The sequence below is a fragment of the Lepisosteus platostomus genome, chromosome 23 (genome assembly GCF_059453375.1).
Source record: "Lepisosteus platostomus isolate fLepPlt1 chromosome 23, fLepPlt1.hap1, whole genome shotgun sequence".
Lineage (NCBI taxonomy): Eukaryota > Metazoa > Chordata > Actinopteri > Semionotiformes > Lepisosteidae > Lepisosteus > Lepisosteus platostomus.
The window spans coordinates 7,399,650-7,413,295 of record NC_142633.1 but is presented as its reverse complement, the minus strand read 5'-3'; positions in this window follow the sequence as shown (position 1 = coordinate 7,413,295).

Below are 13,646 nucleotides of genomic sequence, written 5' to 3'. Positions count from 1 at the left end.
CTGTGACAGTTATGTTAGCAGCTATAGTTGTTGTCCTGTGTAAGTGATCCGTCATCCGATTCCTTAAAATCTGGGGAAGCAAAACAAATAAGTGATAAATAAACCTGAAATTACTTAGCAAACAAATGCAGCATTTAAATCATTTTAATTCATTTTAATTCATATTAAATATTTCAATTCATATATTTTTTTTTTCCCCACACGGAGAGTCAACATCTAGCTGTCAAGTTAAATCACTGAAGTAAACAAATCGCAGAAACAAAGCCAAGCCTCTCAGAATAACTTCCCACCTGTTTACAAAAGGCAATGCGCTCTGGAGGGGACCAGAGGGGAGAACATACTGCGAACATATTGAGTGTCTTTGGGCTTTTTGGAGCCCTTGGTGTTCTTCAGATTTGGTTCTAAGAAAATGAGCAAACAGAACTATGCTGTTCTTTCTGAAGTTCTTCCCTAGGTGACCAATTAATGATGCTCAATATGCATCCTCTCATCCTTTCCACTGATATTCTGTTGGTCCCTCAGTTATTTATTACAATCATTGTTCCTTCTCTTCCCTATCCTGCACTCATGGAAACAGGTACCTAAAAACATCAGGTCTCAGTTACCCTCTGGTGTTTCCCCAATTTACCTATTCAAACCACACTTTTATGTACAATTATTCCCTGTATTGCTGTGATACATTGTACTGAGCTTCTTTCATTTAATATAGACAGTACTTTCAAAGCTTGTTACTCATCCCAGTTTGTTATTTCTGCACATTGTAATACAGTATTTAAATTAATCTGTTTTGCTTGACTGTTGTAAAAATGATATTTTAACTATTTTTACATTGATCTACATTACATATTTATGTACTAGAAGGTCTTTACAGTTGTTAGGAATTGAATTGTGCAAGATAATAATGGCAGCTTAATAGATTATGAGAATAATGTCTAGAAATTTGCAAGTATCAAATGTTCCCATGGTAAAAAACACCAAATAGAAATCACAACTCTCACACTGGATGTAAGTTTTTTCTTTGCTAGAGACTAGTTACTATTTTGTACATTTGTGTCCCATCCTGCCTTGCACCTGGTGCTTGCTGGGATAGGCTCTGGCTCCATCGCCATCCTGCTTTGGATAAAGTGGTTGGAAAAAGGATGGATGAATTCTCCATTATTTTTTACTGTAGTTTCTTTTGTTCAAGACGGATGATTTTCTGATCCTTTAAGCTGTCTTTGTAAGATGGAATTAACCCTGTTGCCATCCTTTGAAATGATCAATAAATTATATTTATTTAGACTTGATTTTCGCTAGTGTGTTGTGCTGTATTTCACCTTTCGAGTCTTAGTGCTAATATGTCTTTTGAAACACCGACCATATGTTAATTGAATTGTTAATTAACTTGTGAATTAAATGTTAATTTTAGCCCCTACCAAGCTGATTGGATTTGTAATCAAACAAATTGGCTTCGGACAATGCTGTGATTTATGATCTGTTATATGTGATCTGTACCATAAACTGTGTATCCACAATACATCATGTATTGTTTGTCCAAAAGTGCTTTGTGATTTAATTGTTTTTTTCTCCCCAATTAAGGTGCAGCTTGCTGAAACTTTTCAATGCTATATGATGCCAAAGAATTGAAATTTTCCTAAATCAAATGCATAAACTGATGACAAGTACACTGTGCAAAACATTTCAAATAACATGAGAATGAGGTGAGCATATAACCCAAACTGCATGGCTGTGACATAAGAAGATTTTATTTACTCTGAAGAGCACGTTCTCATTTTAATATCTTGGTGAATGAGAACATCTATGAAATTAAAGGTTAAGAAAATAGAAAATCCAGTACTTTGACTTTAACAGTAATTAACACAATGTTATGTGTTAACAGATAATATCTCTTGCCTGCAATGCTTTTTGAGGTATAGATCATTGCCACAGGATTATGTGATGATTTTCCTTTTAATAAGACATGTTTTAAAATGTTTTTTTTTTTACATTGTGGTTACATCAAAGCAATTACTATGTTTCTTTTATTCATTATCGTAATTTCAATGGCTTTGACTAGATAGAATACTGTACTGTATGTCCAGTTCATAGGGATGGACTGTTAAGATCCCTTTATTGGCCATATACAATTTCTTGTATTAGGAATTTGTCTTTTCGCATACCCCAGCTTGATCTCCATGAGACACACAGACTGGGAGAGAAGCTTGGGGTCAGAGCGCAGGGTCAGCCATTTATACAGCACCCCTGGAGCAGCTGGGGTTAAGGGCCTTGCTCAGGGGCCCAGTGGAGTAGGATTCCTCTGCTGGCCACGGGATAGGAACCAGCAACCTTCCAGCCACAGACGCAGGTAATATTTCAAATGTTAAGGTCATATTTAAAAAAATATCTTCAAGCAATAAGAGTACCACTTTGAAAACTTTTAAATAATGGCATGCGTTTTTGATGAGATAAATCAGAACAGGAAGTGGGGAAGCTGCATTTTTATTTTTTAAAGAGAAAAATGTGATCGTAACATAATTGAATGATTTTGATTAAAAGCCCTCACAATTAATACTCTAGTAGACACTCACAATTATTATGCATCAGAAAAAATACTTAAATGGTGCAAAATGACCTATATCATGCATACTGTACACCCACCAACATGCCCACATTCATACTTTGCAGCTTAATGTCTGCCAAGATCTGTTTGCATTTATTTTCAGTTTCACTTCCTGTGCAGATGTAGTATTAAAACGCCTTCAAAACACTGAATGCATTTTAAAGGCACAGAACTGAAATGGAAGCCCTGTTTAAAATATTGAACAGGTTGTACCGTCCCTAGTTGCTACTACCTCAATTTATATATTCAATTAAAAGAGATGATGTCTCCCTGCCAGACTGCAGTAATCTTGTCTCTGTCCGTTCGTTCTTGAATAATAAAACTGATGTTCAAGCCTGCATAATGTACTTCATAAAAACAGCCAAGTGGGCAGTGGGTATATACTGTAGACTGTGACTACTGTACCATTGGAGCACTTCAATAACTTAATTAAATTACAGTTATGGAAAACATCACACATATAAGAACATATAGCATGCATTTTATTTAGTTATATGCTATATTACAGCACACAAACAAAAGTTTAAATGTATTCATTGGAATTAAATACAATGATGTGTATATTAAGTACACTGCTTCAATACACATTATCATATACTATATACAGTATATGTAATTAATTAATTGCTTACACTTTATAAGCGCTTTTCTGGACAGTCCACTCAAAGAGCTCTACAGCTAATGGGGATCCCCTCCACCACCACCAATGTGCAGCCCCACCTGGATGATTCGACGGCGGCCATAGTGCGCCAGAACGCTCCCCACACACCAGCTCTCAGTGGGGAGGAGAGTGATGAAGACAGTTCATAGATAGGGATTATTAGGAGGCCATGACTGGTAAGGGCCAATGGGAAATTTGGCCAGGATGCCGGGGTTACACTCCTACACTTTCTGAGAAACGCCCTGGGATTTTTAAATACCACAGAGAGTCAGGACCCCGGTGTTATGTCTCATCCGAAGGACGGATATGTACACACACACTGGCTAAAATATAAGCAATCCCTCACTGACTTGTAATATGTGTGTGACCTGCAGTAAATTGCGGACCTACAAGCTTCAGTAAAATATGCCTATTGGATCTACAGTATACAATGTACTGTTCTTATTTCAGGAACAGGTTGTTTGCGGGCTCATGGTATTGACATGCAGGTTTTGTTCTGGAGTTAAAGCATATCACTTCGAGTTAGAGCATTTGGATCAATTTCATTGTTATTGGCATTGTCCTTTCTAAAGCCTTTGCCTCACAACAAGTATAAAGCATGACAAAACTTAAAAATGAATTAAAAGCCTTTACTCAGTAAAGCAACTGGTGGCCACACTTCACATATGCATGGGTCTCTGTGAACACAGCTCTTTAAAAACTACCTAGAACATCTCTGTCACTTGTAAATCATCCCACCTTCTAGTTTGATTATTCAGGTATCAGCAAGGCTAGGCCTGGTCAGTACTGGATTGGATGATCTCCAGGGAAAGAAACCGTAAGTGGTGTTGGTCGACCAGTAGGTGGCGCTTTCTCTCCTGTACGGTGATCAAGGACATTGCGCTGCATGGTATACCATCCTTTGAATGAAACCGACTGGTCATTATAAAGCACATGGCACTGTTCATAACAGTAGAGGTTTTAGCTCCAATGAATTGGCTACATTCCATTCTGGGCTTCAAAATATATCCAGAATGATGGACCATCTGATTAACCTCTTAATACACAGAGGATCCAAAGTCTACCTCCTATCTCAGCAAGCAACGAGCCCAAGGCAGCGTATACCCTGGATGGGACACACACATGCCCCCACTCACACCAGGCCCACATTTCCAGAGGCTCTTTAAGCTGCTAGTATGCCTTTGGACTGTGGGAGGAAACCGGAGCAAGGAAACGCACACGAATGCAGGAAGAACATGCAGACTCCACAGAGACAACACTAAGGGCTTTAGAACTTAACCCAGAGCCGCAAGCACTGTGAAGCAACAATGCTAACCACTATGCCACAGTGCCACAGATGGATACATTATACAGTACATAATATTTTGTACATTATAGATAATATACACATACAGTATGTTCACCTGCATTACGTTTCCCTGAAGCTACATGTCAGTGATTCCAGGAGAGAGAGTTTTGTAGGGAATGTTGATGCTGGGGCTTCAGTTCTCCAGTCAGCAAGTTCACTCATTGATCATCTCTAAGCAGGTGCAGTAACACCAGCGGACAGTCAGCATTCATGATTATCGCAACTCGGGTCAACGCAGGGCAACACCAGCTGCCACTGTCTGAAAACCAAGAAAGTCTGTGCCAACTTCCCACCTCGCTTTGCATAGCACTGGGAGACAAAGTAGAGCCAATCGGAATCCACGACAACAGAGATGTCCAATTACAGACATTACAACGACTACAGTCTCTGTAGCGATGGGCTGCGAGTTGGATATACTGTATCCCTCACCAATGACACTGGATGTTGCATTTACATTCTGCACATCGCCATCAGTCCAATTTCTCCTGGTTGAATCTAATTGAACACCTGTGTGTTGCTTTCAGAACCCCTGTACTGTGTGTCTCATGTCCTGTGAGAATGAAAAATGGTGCTCTTCAGTACAGTGGGTGTTATTATGATTAGATGTGGTTCTCTCGCACTATCAAACTATTAAATTACTGGCCTCTCTCGCCCACGATCTGAACCTTCACAGTGCCTTCTCTCTTTATCAAAACTCAAACACACATTGAAGTCTACCTCTACCTCACATGTCAAGAAGTTCACTCCCCATCATTTTCTATCCTTTATTTCATTCTGTTGATGGATGATTTTGCACAACTGATGTTGTTTTGCACATTACCTGTTTCCTGTTGTTGTTTTGCACATTATCTGTTGTTGTGTAGCACATTGCCTGTTTCTTTTCTTATACAATTGTATTGTTGTTTTTTTTGTACTACTTACCATCTGAGAGCTAGCTAAATAGCATTTCGTTATACCATATACTGTACCTTGAACTTGAACTTTAACCCTTTTGTTTAACCCATTACTGTTGTGTATCATAGGGCTTCCAAAGTTAAATAAAATATTGCTTCAAAAAAGTACAGGAGAATCAATGGATTGCGTGTAAACCTAAGAAAAATATTTAGATATTTGTTTGGAAAACTGTCTAGGTGATGGGTAGTAACTGCCCTTTTGACACAATATTTAATTAATAAACAGAAAATGAGAAGTTTCCACGGACTTGTTTTAGTAATGAATGAAGGAAGACAACAAAAGTCTGAATTCCCAGGAAAAATATTTTTATCAATCTGTTTAATGAGTAAAGGAAAATGTTTTTTTCACATTTGTAACACAGTGAGCCTGTCCATTCCCTGGTTTTGGAGAGCACTGGAGAACTATTCATTTAGATATTAATGTTATGTCAGGTGTACAGAAAATGGCCATAAGAAATTAAAACACACTAAGGTATATTGCAATTCAGTCCAGAAGTCTCACAAATGATATTGGCATGAAATATTAAAATTAAAACCAGAACGGGTTCTTGCTAAGACTTAAAAATTTAACATTTCCTTTTTTACCTACCCCTATATTAGGAGATGGTACTCTCAACCCTTTTCTGACTTATCCTATTCATTGAAGTTGAATCTTGCACAATGTTTTAACGACTCTTTCTACACTTTTTCCACAAAGCACAGATCTCGCCTTCCCTGTGCTGCTCACAGCCTGCGCTTCATTCTCAAGATCAATACCCAGCTCTCTCCATCATAAATCACTGGTGACATGCTCTGCACTGACTGAAGTATTCCTTTCCACAGGCTGAGAGGGTTTCTAAAGTCTTATTATCCCCAAGCACTGGATACACTCCAGTATTAAACATTTCTGCTTCTCATTTTGTCTCTTTCCTTTCCTTTCCTTTCCAGGGTATTTAAAATACCAGTATGCTGGAGAAAAGTGCCTGATTAATAACTTTGTTGTGACATTTTAATATGAATAATGGGCTTAAGTTGATGAGAGAGGATGGCAGACTTAGGGCATGAATAATGAATGCAACATCAGGAAACAATGCCCTTGTAACCTTATGGGACCAGCAGCCATATCACCTTACAACTCACAACTGGCAACCCACTGAAGCTAAGCAAGTGTGAGCCTGGTCAGTACCTCGATGGGAGACCTCCTTGGAAAAACTAAGGTTGCTGCTGGAAGAGGTGTTAGTGGGGCCAGCAGGGGGCGCTCACCCTGCGGTCCATGTGGGTCCTAATGCCCCAGTATAGTGACGGGGACACTATACTGCAAACAGGCGCCGTCCTTTGGATGAAATGTAAAACCGAGGTCCTGACTCTCTGTGGTCAGGGCGTTTCTTGAAAAGAGTAGGGGTGTAACCCCAGCGTCCTGGCCAAAATTCCCATTGGCCCTTACCAATCATGGCCACCTAATAATCCTCCTCTATGAATTGGCTACATTACTCTGTTCTCCTACCCACTGATAGCTGATGTGTGGTGAGCGTTCTGGCGCACTCCAGAAAAGCGCTATATAAGTGTAAGCAATTATTATTATTATTATTATTATTATGTGACACATAGCATATACGTAGACCTTACTGGAACAATATACTGTATAAAGATCTCCCACCACTTTAAGCACACATTGTATAAAGTAATTGCAAGTGCTTTGTTCTGCACTTCATGTGAAAGTGAATTCAATGGCTGTAGTTTTCTTCGCTTTCCGTCAAAGATAATTATTTGTATATTTCTTTGAAATTTGGAATAATTGCATTTTTTAACTTTTCAACTAGTTGTGGGATTTGCCAACGTAACTTTGTGCACCTGAACTAATTTAGGCTCACCACAGCAAAGGACATTTGCCACAGCAGATAATTTTGCAATTGACACATTTTATGGATGTGTCTTTTTATGACATTTGACTTCTTTCACTCATAGGAGGGTTTACCTTGAGTATTTTTATTGAAAAAATTTACTTTGAAAAAATCTGTAGACATTATTTGTAATTTAACAAAGTGGAACACCATTGGAAGGAGGTGAATACTTCTGAATGGTACTTAATATTCCATGTATTTGTAAAGGACATTTAAAATAAAAAGTCGGTTTCCAAAACATCCCAGCAGTGATATTTATTTCCCATTAATTATATGTATACAATGCTGTATTTTAAAGATTTTATTGGGTATAGTACTGACAACAAGAATGCCAAAAATACATATATACAGTGGGATAGTGTATGTTTTAAACAGGCTCCATATGCTATGTCTTGTTTAATTTGGTAGCTTCTTGTATAAACAGTGAAACACTGTATTAGGCATGCTTAAGTATGGCAATTAAGTTTCTTTCCAGAATGATAAAGCAAACACTGGTGTGTATGATCCAGACAAAATTAATGAAACAGAAATCCTTCTATTTATCAAAATAACAAGAGGGAAGTAATTATGTCTCTGATTTTCAGCCTGATATTGAACGGTAAGACTCCAAATATGTCAGGTTTGTAATAAAAATTACTCAAACCGTCAGTGGATTCATACACACTGTTAAAATATAGAGTACAGGGTATATATTCACTGTATATTTATAACATTTTAATAATTATACTGTATATGTATACCTGCATTGTCAGCACAAGTGACACAAAATGTTTTCTTTATACTGTATGTCTGCATTCTTACAACTGTTATTAGAAAGTGCCTTACATGCTAGAATTAAAAGGATGCTTTAATTTTAATTTCTGTTCTCTTTTCTATTACTATTTTTTATTCTTAAGTTGCCAGTTCTAGGAACTAATCCCTTAAATGTAGATAGTTAGTTTAAATATGAATATAACATTTTCCCAATGCATGCTTTATATTTTAACCAAAAGAAATATTAAAAGATAAGTCAAGGAGATAAGGTTAAGCCATTGTCCACATTCTGCTAGGATCCTCTTTGGCTTTTATAGTTTAATTTCTTTTGTAACTGAAAACTGGAATTGATTTTTTCCGTTTAATTTTGTGACTTGTAATTGGCCTATCTAGTACTCTGTGGTTATGGTATAATTAATCAGGCGACAAGACCGGTGGGAGAAATACACTGAAAACTGTCCCTTTCTCATCATTTACATTTTGCCAAAGAGTATTACTGGTGAACATCATGCGAAACCATAAATCATCTGCTCATTGCAACGTATTTCTTTCCTCTTCCTGTTGATGGCATTGGATAAGTGCCACAAGCCGAACTGGGAGTCCAACAGAATTTGCTTCGCAACTGGAGGAAACCATGTGGTAGCAAATAAAGAAAAAAAAACAGCAGATATCTAAAAAAGTAGAGAATAAAAAAAATAACAAAAGGATATGGATTAAATTTTCAATTTAGATAACAGTAATTGAATTGCGCCTGTGTCACTCCGCACTGCACAATACAGGCAGTATGAGGAAGAGATGGGATTTCTGCAGTGACGCCAGTGGAGTTAGACAGGCTACAGCAGAACAAATGAAATGCATTAGTCAATAAAAACAGTGTCAGAAGACCATAAAAAAAATCAACCCTTCATAAATATTTTTTATGACGTATACAAAAGCCAAGGTGATGACAACTTTTAATTAAGAGTGGGAGACTAATGTCACTGGAAAGAGAGAGTTCTGTTTTGGTATTCTTTCCCATTCTAGAAATTTCAGTAGACACATCTGTGGGTTCACGACCCGTTGTCAGTGTCATTCTACCCCTTTGTGGGACTGCTAGTACTGTTTCTTAGTTTTTTTTCCCATTATTTTCACACTGGAGTGACCTAGCTAACAGTCTGGCATTCCGAGCACTGGAATCCTCAGAAGAGTGAACATGTCATAGACGGAGGCAGGAATAGAGGTAATTTCCACAAAACCAGGTCTAAGGCAGTCTGCTTTGTATGTCCAAATATGCAATTTGGCTTGCCCACGAAAGCAATCTATTGTGATTTGGTAGCCAATCTTTTCATATCAGATAAAAAGATAGACTGCTTAAAGACCAAGCTTTAAATGAATTAGAATCTCACCTAGCACTTAGGAGAAAGAAGCTTGTCACAGACGAAATTGCAGCAAAGAAGGCACAGCGATTTTAGAATCCTGTCATATAGAGAGGCAATTAATGGAATCGAAGAAACATTTTCCATCCCACACATCTCACAAGGCCAAACGTTAATTCGCTACTGCTCAAAGCTGTTCGCTATCAGTCTTCCCTCAGGCATTGTCAGTGAGACTTTTTGCTCTCGAAATTTAAGAAATGCCATCCCTACTTTATTGCTCTTACAGTTGCTGTGAGTAACTTACTTGTTGCAGAGTTTTCACAGCTGTGGAATTGAAGGTGTTTGAAAGTGGTAGAAGTTTTCAAAACAACTCTGGACATTAAGAAAATGTAGCTGAAACTGACAAACATGTTTGACTTTGCAAACAAAATGGCACCAACAAAATTAAACAGAAAAAAAAAATAGAAAGCTTATTTTTCTTTAAAAAAAACATGCATGTAGCTACGGATTTATTTCCATGATTTCATGAAGGACTCATGGCTAAAGGCAAGGAGCTTCATTTTCGGAACATCACACTCTCCTGTACATTGAAATGAAAGGGTAGATGTAAAAAATGTTCCTTCTTAAAATCCTTTGCCTCATAATGACAGATCTTAAAAAAAATCATACTGCAGTCTGTGTTCTCACAGACACCTCTAATAGTTATAATCATACTGATTTCTCCGTCTGTGTCCTCACAGAGGGGTTTCAGAGCTCCTATTGCAGAAAGACATCTGAAACCAAAATTATCCTGAAACTAGAATCACACTCCCTCCTCCTCTCAACGACAGACTTGTTTCCTTCTAATCCTCTGTATTCATTTGCAGGTTTGGACTTCACACGTCTCTTCACCTCTCTCTCGACTTCACACCACCTGAGTGTCCACTCTGCCTCCCCCCTGCTCCCACCTCCTCTCCACTCCCGGCTGTTGTTCTCTCCTGCTTTTTCAACTGCTGGTTTTTCCTTCTCTCCCTGTCATTTGAAAAAGTCTCCAGAGCTGAAACGTTGTGTCTTCTGTCGTTTCTTTTCAGCACGGAATAAACCTTTGCCTGTTGCTTTATGATACTAATGTTTATTTAATGGAACTTCAAGAGCAATATCTTTAGTAAAAGGGCAGCAGAGTCAAAGCATGTACAGAACATCATACAGTATGTAGAGTAAAGACTTTCCCAGATGTAAAAAATAGTAGCTTTGCCCATTTCCCCAGTTTCTTGCAGATTATCAAGCTTTACGTCTTATACCAGATGCTTTCTGCATGACTGCTCTGCATCTGTTGTATTCTGTCAGACACACATAGGACCAGAATTCTCCATACAGATAGCAGAAACTGCAGAGATGATTGTTTGGAGAGACTGAAAGCCTTGAACAAGCTTTTTCATTTCCATGCAATTTTTTAATTCCGTTTCTGAAGTGTGATGTTAAACTGAACAGGCGCAGCTTGTTGCTCCAGCGCTGTCAACTGACACCGAAGCCCACCACATCATCAGAGAGTGAAAGTGTTCTGGAACAAGCCAGTCAGGAAGGGTCACAGGGTCATAGGAAGAACAACACAAGTGCTCTACACAAAAAATAATCAGATCTTGAGGGTACCCAACTTAAGAAATGAAAACAAAGAAAGTGTTCAGAACACAATAAAGCAACACAGACAAGACTGCCTTCCCCACCATCAGTGCTGGGTTTAAATACCCTGGCTCCACCCCCCCAGCTCCCCTTGATTGACAAGCAACCTCCATTCAAGCCAAAGGATGGCACAGCTCTGTAACCTGACACAACATAGAGGCACAACAGACAAGGATAGACCGTGGATCTAAAGGGGTAAGACAAAACAGGACCCTTGAACAGCAAATGACAAACTCAAGAGAGGTCATGTGACAAAGGCATGCACCGCCTTTGTCACAGGAATATTGAATCGATCTGATATCTTCTTACTATTACAGATTGCTCATGCTCATTCTTGGCCTTGACGTTTGCAGGGAATTTAACACCCCGGTACCAGGAACAGGTCTCACCTAAGGGGCAGCCCAATGTCAGCTGCCACCATACTGGGACACTGGCTTTGGAATTGGTTTCTGAGGGATGTGTAGAACCTGCTACTTACAGTACAGGTCATACACACACTATGTCCAGAAGCAAACTGATGTTCCTTATTTCCCCCAGTAGAGAACTGACCTGTCCCAGCCTCCTGTCATTTCTCTCATCTGATGAGGTCAGGCTACAAGGTGGTAGCGCTGCTGGCTAAATGAGATTGAATAATAAATCAAAGAGAAATGGATGTGAGGATGGGGTGGAGGGATTTTGTGAACATGTCTTCTTCCTTTGTATTTTCTTGACCCCCAGTGGCTCACTCACTAAATCAGAAACTGCCTAGGGAGCCAGGAGCAATATAGTTTCAAGGCAAAAGCAAGAGTACTCCTGGACACCCTACTGCTCTGCAGGCTTTTTCTAGAAGCAGCACTGTAGTGCATATCTTAACATGGAATTCATTTTTCAAAGCGATTCAAACCGATTTTAAAAGTGAGGATATATTTGTGGCACATTATCACAGCAATATCCTCTGCTGAGACTGGATTGAAATTGTTGGACAAAAAATTCATCATCTGCACTTAGTATCTTTGGTGAAAAGAGTATGCCGGGAGATATTAATATGGGGACGTTGGCCTGGGTATCAGTCTCTCTGTGTGCAGAGTGTATGGACAGCGATCACAAAACCGAATTGTGGATTGACATGGGAGAATTGAGAAAGCATGCCGAGAGTACAAATGCCATAGTCAGACATATGAAGTTTATTTTCTTTTTTTATTCCATCCATCTTCTAAACCCTTTATCCAATACAGGGTCAGTGAAGGGCTTATCCTGGCAAGCAACAGGCACAAGGCAGGGTGCTCTCTGGACAGGATGTCAATCAATTGCAGGGCACACACACACACACACCAGGGCCAGTTTTTCCAAAAACCTACCCACATGTTGTTAGACTGTGGGAGGAAACCAGAGCACCCAGAGGGAACCCACAAGAACATGGGAAGAACATACAAACTCCACACATACAGGTCCCCAAGGTCCAGAATTGAACCCAGGGCCCCAGCACTGCAAGGCAGTAATGCTGACCACTGTGCTGCCATGCTCTTCTGTCCTTTTTTAAACATGTCAATTTTCTTTTATGTATGAAGGCTAGATTGCTTTCTTAGATTTCTACTGCATTTGATTTCTCCTCTTTACCTTGTGTTTTGTTTTCATCAAAATGATTTATTCCACCAGCTTTGTCTGCTGGGAAAGGGGGGCTCATTAAATATATGCACTTACTGAATAGATGTTTACTCTGCCGCTCGAACAAACAACAGAAGATAACCGAAAACAAAGGAAAACTAAACTAGTGAATGAAGCAGTCAGCAGGTGGTTAAAGTCCATGAAATTTAAATACAAAACACATCAAATTCATGAGCCTATTCTTGTCCTTATTCTACCATTTTTTTCCCCAATTTAAACCAATTTGTGAGAGAATTCCAGGTTGCTGGCTGATCTTGCCAAATTGTTTTAAATTTTAAGTATGGATTAAAAATAAAATACTGCTATTATGCTATTACTGTAAATATACATAAAACACACACACGTATATATATATAAATGATGTGCTACATGTACAGTATATATAATGTGTGTGACTAAAAAAATAGGGTCTGTGTGACACAGTTATTATACAATGTGTAATATCAGACTTCTCAAGAATCAAATTAACTCAAAAGGCTCCCTTGACCCTGCTCTTAGCCTCTCTGACATTTGGGTCAATGAGATGAGTGGGTCCCCTGAGGCAATATGACAAAAGCAATATTTCTCATGCTTGGTGGTGATAAACAGGAAAAGCAGATGTGAAAAGAAAATAGGAACAACAAAGATAGTAGTGTGTACAGTATATAGTGTATGTAGCTTTGGTTTAGAAAATTGATAGAATAGCCATTTAAGTGCTCAAATGGTTAATAAGATGTGAGCCTCTCCAGCATTCATCAGCGCAGGCTGGGTTTTCTCCCTGCGTGATGCAGGCAGAGTGGAGGAGGAGCAAGTGA